The following is a 10,546-nucleotide window of genomic DNA, read 5'->3' as shown; positions in this document are numbered from 1 at the left end:
CAACCACTGCGCCACCAGGGAAGCCCTACTTTTTTTTTTAATTTAATTTTTATTTTATATTGGAGTATAGTTGATAAGCTTATGTTTTTTAAACTGAGATACTTATAACCTTTCATGGGTACCGGAAGTCACAGGTGCGTACCTCCCAAAGCATGAGTGTCAAACACATAGTTAAACCTTGTTCACGTAGTTAAACAGACATAGATCTATTACAAATAGAGGAAAATACAAAATGTACATGGAATTTTAAGCCAAATCAAGAGACTTTCAAGGAAAGATGTACACGCATATACTCCTCCCGCTACTTTAGGAGTCCTGGGGAGACATTTGAGAAATCTTGCTCGGCTCTGTGGCTGCAAATGGCTTTTTAATTTTTTTGATTGCTAATTTTATTATGGCTAAGAACTGATCAGCAGCAAAAGCCTCCAGAAAAGTACTGATAACAACCTGGAACCAGCCTAAGATGAGCCGAGCTGTCTAGTAAGGTCCTGAGCAACCCATTGTGATATTCAAATAGGCCTTGGAAAACCACAGGTTGGTTATATTACACAGAGAACACCAACATCAGATGAGGTGTCAACTTAGATCAGTAAGGTCCCTTCCAGGCTTGACATTCTCAGAGGCTTTGAAAAAGGGTAAGAGAAAGATGAGAAAAGTTTGGGGTTGAGAAAATGGGATGAACTGGGGTGCAGCAGTGAGGGGAGGCTGGTAGACGGAGCAGAAGGAACCTTCTGAAGGCTGAAGCTCGTAAGAATGGAAACTGTACCTGTTCAGGCTGGGGTCACGTGGGGAGGGAAAAGGAGCCACAAGGCCTTGGGCCAGCATCCAGAAGAGCATGCAGGCAGGACCTATACCCTGGATAAATCTCAGCCTGCCATAAAGGACTGGGGCCAGATATAAAAGAATGAAATATTGCCATTTGCAGCAACATGGATGGACCTAAGATTATCATACTGAGTGAAGTAAGCCAGACACAGAAGGACAAATATTGTATGATATCACTTATATGTGGAATCTAAAAAATAATACAGATGAACTTACTTACAAAACAGAAACAGACTCACAGACATAGGAAACAAACTTATGGCTACCCAAGGGGAAGGGGGTGGGGCATAAATTAAGAGTATGGGATTAACAGATACACACCACTATATATAAAATAGATAAACAATAAGGATTTACTGTATAGCACAGAAACAAGGATTTACTGTATAGCACAGGGAACTATGTTCAGTATCTTATAATAACCTATAATGGAAAAGAATCAGAAAAAAAATGTATATATGCATAACTGAGTCACTTTGCTATACACCTGAAGCTAACAAAATATTGTAAATCAACTCTACGTCAATTAAATAAATAAATAAATAAATAAATAAAAGGACTGGGGCCAGGAGCGAGAAAAAGTTAAGCTGTGTTAAATTAAGCCAAAAGGTACTCAGTAACTCTGCTGGGTATCTGACCCCCCGTGTTTCCTCTGTGGCTTATTTAGTGCACCTGGAGCCCTCCAGCTGCAGGTAACAGGCCCTGCCGTATACAAAAGCGTGAGTTTTGGAGTATAGGGCCTGGCAGCAATCAGAAGACCCCAAGATCTGGCAATGCCAGAGGTTATTTTGGTGAGTGGCTCTCAGCCACTGGGAGCTACATGCTCCTATGAAGCCCGAGGATAATGTTGAAGGTTATTTCAATATTTCAAAAATCTGAAGGGAAATGGTACTATGATTTGTTTCTCAGTATGACAAATTGCATTATCGTTTCTTCAATGCATACTTAAGTCTCTGATGAAAATTTGAACTAGAAAACAAGAAAATTAGTACCTAAATGAGGTCATTCAGTCAGCAAAACCCTCAAAATCATGAGATCCATGGGGGAAGAAGGGAAAAGTACAACAGGGGAAGGGCAAAGGAGTCCTTGCAGGGAAGAGCTGAGAAGCACTCATGTAAGTCACCATCTCATTTTAAAGATGGAGAAGGTGGCGGATCAGAGAAGGTAAGTGGCTTTCCCAATAGCACGAGAGGGCTCTTGGCAGAGGCGGGACTCCAATCAGGCCCCACCTCCTTTTTCAAGGTACTCTGCTCTATTCTTCCCTCCCTGGAGACTAAAGGGGGCAGGGAATCCTGAGAGGTCATGCAGACAATGGAGCAGGGAGGGAGGTCTGAGAGAGTGGGGTCCACTCTCCATCAAGATGTGATCACTGTGCTGTTAACAAAGGCCTTTTTCTCTAAGGCAGTTCTCCCTCTGTTGGGAATGCATGTTTCTGAGTGTACATTTACCGGCCTGGTGAATACAAGTCAGCACACAATGAGGCATGTGAAGCATTGAGCATCATGCTTATGTACATACCCGTGGGTATGTAGGAGCCCCTGTGTGCAGATGGATGTGCAACAAAATGGGGGCATGTATAGTGTGTGGGTGTCCCTATGTAATTGTGAGGTCATATATGCATGTATTTATTTGTACAAAATGTGGGTCCCATCCTAGTCTGATTCAACCAGGTTAATAAATGAGGTCGGCAAAAAGAAAATCAAAATTAAAGCTTATGGGCTTCCCTAGTGGTCCAGTGGTAAAGAATCCGCCTTCCAATGCAGGGGATGCGGGTTGGATCCCTGGTCTGGGAACTAAGATCCCACGTTCCGCAGGGCAACTAAGCCTGTGGGCACAACTACTATGTTCGTGCACCTCAACTAGAGAGCCCGCATGCTGCAAACTACAGAGCCCATGCGCCCTGGAGCCTCCGTGCCATAACTGGAGAGAGAAAACCCGCACACCACAACTAGAGAGAAGCTCACACACCACAACTGGAGAAGCCCGCGCGCCGCAACAGAAGATCCCACATGCTGCAACTAAGACCCAATGCAGCCAAAAAGATAAAGAAAATAAATAAATTTTTAAAAATTAAAGCTTAATATAAATTTCTCATAGAAAGAAAGGAAGGAAGGAAGAAAGGAAGGAAGAAAGAAAGAGAGAGAGAAAGAAAGAAAGAAAGAAAGAAGGAAAGAAAGAAAGAAGGAAAGAAAGAAGGAAAGAAAGAAAGAAGGAAAGAAAGAAAGAAAGAAAGAAGGAAGGAAGGAAAGAAGGAAAGAAAGGTGGGAGGGAAGGAAGGAAGGAAGGAAGAAAGAAAGAAAGAAAGAAGGAAGGAAAGAAGGAAAGAAAGAAAGAAGGAAAGAAAGAAAGAAAGGTGGGAGGGAAGGAAGGAAGGAAGGAAGAAAGAAGGAAAGAAAGAAAGAAAGGTGGGAGGGAAGGAAGGAAGGAAGGAAGGAAGGAAGAAAGAAAGAAAGAAAGAGAAAGAAAGAAAGAAAGAAATGTGGGAGGGAAGGAAGGAAGGAAGAAAGAAAAAGGAAACAAATCCAGAGAATCCCCAGGACCCTCAGAACCAGTAACAAAGGCAGATTCTGTGGTGAATGAAACAGGACATTCTCTTCTCCCAACTCAGGAATTCAAGGTCAATAGGAGGAATTTTGTAGACTCTAGACCTCATCTGACTAGCGTCTGAAATGTTCTCGGTCAAACTCAAGATCTGTCCATGGTTCACAGAGCACCTTGTGCCAGTTATAAAGGGCCACCCCTCCCTGGGGTTTCAAACTTGGAGAGTGGAGTGAGGGCTAGATTTCAGGTACCATCCCTCTTGTCTCTTTGCACAGAGCCCAACACACAGAGTGGCCCTTCTTACTCTGTATAGAATTGATCAAAAATCCCAGGCTGCGTGAAGCTCCTGGACTAGAGTTTCTGATCCCAGGGTTGTTTAGGAATCATATCACAATGAGCTCTGATTCTTGCCAACTTGTTCACTTTTATCAACTCCATAGACATTGTCTCGCCTGGCTGGGCCTAGAATGTGTTTTGTCCCCTTAAAAAAAAATGTTAACACTTTTCCTCCCCTAAACCGTAAACCGATTCATTTATTGAACATTCTGTCCAAAATGTGTGCCAGCTTCTTGCCTGGGTTTCTTGCGCTAACGCTTTATGTCAAGGGCAGGCAGGCTCTTCAACTGCAGACCACTGTTGCATTCTGGGCCACCCTGTGGCAAAATCTGTCAGGAATAATTTAAAACATTTTCTTGCCCTTTTTCTTTGGCCAAGATTTGGTTATTGGCAAAGTTGCATATGTTCAATGAATAGCCTTAGCTGTGGATACCTGCGCAGAACCCTCACCATGGTACTCGAGAATCAGGGTTGACAGCCATGGTAAATAATTTCTAGTGGGTAAAACAAGGATGTCTCCTGAATTCCCTCCTTTTTTGTGTGTTCCTCTTTGATACAATACTACTTTGGAATAAACTCTGTGAATTCACAGAGTTCACAAAAAAGAGAACAAAAAGATAAGCCTTCTCTTACGCAAACAAGATGGATTTATTCTCATAAACTGGGAGTGGTTTAAACATAGAACTGATTCTGCTGGTTAGTTATTGCCATAAACAAGGGCTATAGAGCAATTATTCTAAAGCTGGTATTTTTGATAGAGACCCTCCAACTAGTAACTTATATGTACCTAGTAATTTCTTTTATTGAGCCCCCTTCCTCATGTACCTTTGTCTGTATTTTGCATCATGGGGGTTTTATCAGGATGAAGCCTTACTTACAGTTTGGCGATCCACACCACTTTATTAAAGTTTCTGGAATTCTGCAGGTCAGGGAGGCTCAGCTCATCATATCCATATCATAGTGAACCAAGTTCATTCCCAAGGCCTCCCAGTCACTCACTGACAGAGGGCCTTCGGGCAGGTTACTACACCCCTCTGAACCTCCCTCAGTTCCTTTATCTTCAAAATGGGAATAAAAAAGGAACCTGCGTCTAGGGCCGTTGTGAACGTAATATGTGATATGTAGATGATCTCATATAATAAAGTACTTAACATGGTGCTTGGTACATAGTAAGGACTAAGTAAATGAAAATAGTTATTTGAGGTCTGCGTGGGTATTTCATTACCCCAGCCTTAAATACATTCATTTTCCTTTCTGATTTTTGGCACTTCCACGAGCCACTTTTTCACCTTTAATATATTTACCTCAAATGGAAACTTCACTACCATAAATGGAAAACCAGAACACAACATTGTAAATCAACTATACTTCAATTAAAAAAAAAAAACAATGGAAAACCAGTATCACCAGCCATAAATAGAAATCTGTATATATTAAAATAAACACATACTTTAATACCTAAATTCACATTTGTAAATATTCATTCCTTACCCCCCTAAAATCACTCACCTGCATCAGTGATGCACAGGCCATATCTGGGGAAATGCCACACTGTGAGACAGAACTCTGGACTTAGGCCTCTGTTGGTAAGTTAGAGGAGACATAATTTTCTTCCTACTTGGCCAGCCTATCGACAAAAATTTAATGGGTATGTCTTATGTGCCAGGCTCTGATCTAGAGCTGGGGACACAGAGGTGAGCAGTCAGAGAGGCTCCCATCCACTTGGCCCTGCCTGCTGTGTTAGAGGTGGGTGCCCCTCTGGCGGGTCACTCCATTTTCACAGGAGGCAGTAAGGCCTGTCTTCAGCTCACTGATCGGTAACGTCTGTGACCCTGACAAACTGACAACACAAAACAGCAGTATTTGCCAGGAAGTAGCATCTCAAAATTACCACCATTACCCATTAACCAAGTTAACGACATTTAGCTAAAACCGCTGAAAAGATGAGGTAGATCTCCATGTGTTGACATGGAAAGACATCCCAGGTACAATACGGCAAGCAAGTTACAGAACAGGATGTAGAGTTTAAGTCTGTTTGCATTTAAATATGGAGTATAGGGGATTCTTTTAAGCCAGGCTCTGTGCTAAGCCTTCATTTGCATGACTTCATGTAATTCTCATAATAATCCTATGAAGTAAGTGCTATTATTACCCCCATTTTACAGATGCAAAAATTGAGGCCCAAGTGGGGTAAAGGTATTTGTCTGAGGCATCATAACAAACAAATAAGTGGTAGAGAGGCGAGCTGAACCTCGGTCTACCTGCCTCCAGAGATTAGGCTCTTAACCAGTATGCTTTCCAGCGGCCACACATAGGAAAATCTGGAAGGACGTGCACCAAATTGCCCACAATGAGCATAGCCCAGGAGTGAGATTGGAGGGAGCTGTATTTCTTATATGTCTTTGTATGTCTCTGTACTGTTTAAATTTTTAAAAACTGCCATGTGCTAATTTTGTAGTTGAAAAACAAAAAACAACAAAGCCCCCACGAACACAAAAACTCTGCTAAGAGACACAAGCATTTGAGGAGAATCAACTGTACACTTGCCCTTCCACTCTTCTCCTTGTCTCAAGAGGTGTAGGCATGGAATAGGGGATACAGGAAAAAAGGTTCTGCGACCACAGAAGTCTGAAAAACACTGGGTTAGACAAAATCAAAGAGCCACCTTCTCTGGGGAGACTTTCAGAGCTTCAACAAGCTAATGCTGATGGTGAAGTTAATGCGGGACATTTTGTAGCTTAGACCATGTCCATTTGGCCCCAGACCGTTTTCTTCCCAGGTGCCTCATGGGACTAGCGTTCTTTAGAACAAGCATTGGAAATGCAGCTCCAGGTGCTTTCAAACCAACACCTGGATGGTATCTTTGTCCCACCTGCCCCCATCCCACCCACATACTCAGCTCCCCTCAGCATCGCTTTCACTAGGTTGAGCTTGGCCTTCAAGCCATCAGCTTGTGGGTGTGTGGATGGATTTGTAAGACCCAGTGTATGATGGATCTGCGGTCCCTGCCTCTGCCTCTGAACACACGTGCACACATACATTTTCCAATGATGATACGAATGGTGTTTTGGCTAGGGAGGGAGGGTTCATGTGTGTGTCTGTGTGAAGTTGTGTGTGGGACCCTCCTCTAAAACAGACCCTGTGGCCCAGTCTAGAGTTCTCACACCCACTAGTACACACAGGAAACAAGCTCGTTTGCAAAGCCACACCACAAGTGTGAGGGAATGGGTGGCTCACTGGCCTGCCCAAGGTGCTGAGTAGGAGTAATTCTGGTGCAGACATCCCCCCCACCCTTTGGCGCACAATTTGCAGGAGAAGGGGGTGCCTAACCTCTGTTAAGCACCTACTGCATGCCAGGAACCACCCAGGGCACATCACAGCCATTATTTTCTCTTTGATTCCCCACAGGCACTCTGTAAGGAGGGATTTATTATTGCCTCTTTACCAATAAGTAAACTGGAGTTCGGAGAAATGAAGCCATTTGTTCAAGGAAATGGCAGAACTGGAACTGTGCCTGGGTCCACCTGGCTCTGAAATGCATGTCCCTCACGCTACACCAAACCCGCTGGCTCTCTTGTGTTTGGTCTTGCCCTGAGGCCTCTGCCCTCCTGGGACCCAAGAAACAACCCAGGGACAGTGACCTTGGCTTCATGTCCTAGGTACTCTGCAGAATGGGCCTTTATCCTTCTCAGAACTGCCTTGACTCTTCCAGGAAGCCTCCCGGATCACCTAAGGGAAGCCTTCTCCCGTCCTCTGAACCCTCCACCTATTCTCTTGCTCCATCACTTGGCCTTTTTTCCCTTAGAGAAGAATCTCTGTCCCTGAGCCCCGAGGGTGAGGGACCCTGAGTCATCTATCAGCACAGGCTGGGTGGGAGAGGGGATGGTTTATGCTGGTCCAGAGTCTGGATGAGGGTAGGGAGACCCAGCATGTTTTTCAGGCCCCACAAGAGGCTGCAGGCCTTGGAGCTGGGGACAAAAGAAAGGCTGGGACATGCTGACTCGGTGGAAACTGTGTTTCAAGAAAAACTCCAAAGGCGGAGAGGGAGGCAGGGGAAACCTGCAAAGTGTGGCTCAGGTGGGGATTTGCCCCATAAACAGCAGGCTGAGAGGTAGAAAGTGAGGGGGTGGGCAGGGAGCTGACTCTGCTTCCCTGGGCTGCCACCACCTTCCTGGGGTTTGAAGCAGGAATCAGCAGGACCCACTGGCCCTACACAGACAGCAGCAGTGGGAGGGGGGCTAGAGCGGGAGGGAGCAAAGGGAAGAGGGGAGGACTTCCTGCGGACACAATGGCAACTTTCCAGATGGAAGTCCACGTGGTCCTTGCCCGGGGCCAACTGCACCCCTGTCCGGGATAAAAATAGCCCTTCCTCTTCCCGTCTCCCATCATTCTCTCACCCCCCAACTTCCCAGAGTCCGGTCAGGTACTTCCACCCGGGAGGCCCCATGCCAGATGATAAATATCCCTTCTCATGCCCATCCGTTCCCAAAGGAAGACTCCTCCTTCTCTCAAAAACTGTTGGTCACTGAGGCTAAAATCATTTCTCACGTGTCCATCTGGATGCTCTGGGTGACTCCTCTCTCTCTCTCTCAGGACAGTCTTGTCATTGGGGTCAGCCCCAGCAACCGGAAGTATTCTTGGGACCCCTGACTCAAGCCTGCCCATCACCTTGCTCCATAGGGGGTGTGTGTCACACCCTAGGCCATATCACCCTCTCTCAGGGCCATCACCCTCCCTGCCTCTGCCTTGCTGACAGACTGCAGGGAGGGAGTGCTTTGCCCCAGTCTGGGCCTCAGGAGGGCTCATCCATCATGGGATGAGGGACTGGATTTAGGGATTTCTGAAGGCCTTTGTAGTACCTGACGGTCCATGTGCCATATCCCCAAGGAAAATGCTCCCAGTGAGGTGGGGCCTGATGGCCGGCAGTGTGACAGAGGCAGGAGGTAACAGCTACGCAGGAAAGAGGTCATCCGGCTGTTCTGCCTGTCTTCCACCTGACCTCCAGCCAGGTTTTTCTGTCCCCCAGCCTGAAGGGCTGCTGCATACCTGGGGAGCCTGGCCCCAGGTCCAGCTGCAGCCCTCTGCTATCAGGTCCCCACCGCAGCCCCTAGACCCCTGTTCCCAGTACTCCTTACCTGCCCAGCCCAGGAGCCCTCTGGCCCCATTCACATGGTCTTCCTGGCCTAGCCTGGCTGCCCAGACACAGCTTCGGCTCCCCTCTCCGTCGTAGCCACTGCGTGTCTCCCCGCGCCCACGTCCCACCCTGACTTCCTGCCACCTCCTGAGGGCCCCAGCAGCCCAACCACAGGCCTCCAGCACCCCAAGCTTCCTGCTGCCATAGCCCCCCGCCTCTCAGCCCTCAGGGGTCCTATACGTCTCCAGTCCAGGCCCTACTCACCCTGAGGGTGGCACTTGGAGGTGAGGGAGGATATTTGATAGAACTTCCCCCCGCCCTCCCAGGGTGCACCTGGACAAGAGATTCAAGGGCAGCCTTGAAACCCCACTGAGCGGGAGGCAAACAGACACCCACTCAGCTTGCAGTGAAGGGCAAGTAGCACTGCTGTCACAGTCTGAGAGCTGGGTGACCCTTTCATTACAGTCGGAGGGCAAAATTAACATCACTTCAGAGTCAGAGGAGAGGACAGCATCCCTGTAACATCACTGGAGAGCAGACACCCGTGTTCCAGTCAGATAGATACCAGGCTCACACAGCTGCTAGACACAGCCATGCCATCTCAGGGCACAGGACAATAGTTTATTATATGCAGAGGGTAGGCTAACACCCCTCTTACGGACAGAACACTGGACAACAGGCTGTTTAAGAAAGCGGGCAGAACAACCTCTTGTCTTTAAAGGGGGCAGAGAAACAGCCTCTGTCGTGGGCAGAGGGCAGGACAACCCCCCCTAATTATAGTTGGAGAGTAGGGCAACCCTTCTAACCAGGTAGAGGCGAGACCACAGCTCCTGTCAGAGGCACAGGGCCTGACACCACCTCCTGCAACAGGTGGGAGACAGAACAGACACTCCTGCCCAGGCACCCAGGTGCAGGCAGCAGACTGGCCGCGCCTTCTGTTATAGGCAGGAGGCGGGGACCTTGTCACAGCAGCAAACAGGTCAACAATCTCCCTTTCTTCAGGGGCCAGGCTGAGGGTGACACCCGTCAGAGGCTGAGGGCCAGGTCACCAGCATTATGAGGAACTCTAGGTGGCCCCTCTCAGGCCCAAGAGCTGGGCCTTGATCCCACCCGGCGGAAAGCATAAATATGTTGCCACCGCCTAAGCCTGCCCTGGGGGAGCGGGCTGGGGGAGGGGAGCCCACAGAGCATTGTTGGGGTTTGCGAGGCTGTGTGCACCTCAGCTGCAGAGGGAAGGGGGAGACAGGAAATGGGTGGGGGGAAGAGGAAGCCTGAGCTGGAAAGTCAGACAAAGAGGGTAACACAGAAACAAAAGCCGAGAAATACAAAAAAACAAAAAACCAAAAACCTACCGAATGACACAGGGCCCAGAGTCCCAGCTGCGGGCCCCAGCTCCCCTTGCTGTGAACCTGAGCACTTCACAGTCCGTCTCTGGGCCTCAGAGCAACAGCAAGAACACCACTGGGGCTGGTAATAATACATAATAATGCACATTTATTGAGGGCTTACAGGGCATTATCTCACTTCAGATGTATTCAACTACTTGTGGAGTGAGAATTAGCATTTCCATTTTAAAGACAAAGAAACAGATGCAGGGGTTAAGGGACCTCCTCAGAGTCTCATATCAATAGAAATCAGCGGTGGAGCTGCCACTGAACCCAGGTCTACCAGATCCTGCGTTCTTCAGCTGCCCATTGACCTAAGTCACCT

At 47.4% G+C, this 10,546-nt stretch overlaps 1 protein-coding gene across 1 annotated transcript in view; it reads right to left on the bottom strand.

Annotated features, from left to right (window-relative positions):
- The window catches only part of LCK (LCK proto-oncogene, Src family tyrosine kinase), a 19,568-nt gene extending 10,611 nt beyond the window's left edge, over positions 1-8,957 (bottom strand). The window contains exon 1 of the mRNA XM_024766710.1: positions 8,838-8,957. The gene's annotated coding sequence lies outside the window, so the exon portion shown is untranslated. The remainder of the gene's footprint in view (positions 1-8,837) is intronic.
- Positions 8,958-10,546: the final 1,589 nt, after the last annotated feature.

This window comes from Neophocaena asiaeorientalis, unplaced genomic scaffold, assembly GCF_003031525.2.
Source record: "Neophocaena asiaeorientalis asiaeorientalis breed wild unplaced genomic scaffold, Neophocaena_asiaeorientalis_V1.1 scaffold79, whole genome shotgun sequence".
Classification (NCBI taxonomy): Eukaryota; Metazoa; Chordata; class Mammalia; order Artiodactyla; family Phocoenidae; genus Neophocaena; species Neophocaena asiaeorientalis.
This window is presented reverse-complemented; position numbering and strand designations above follow the sequence as displayed.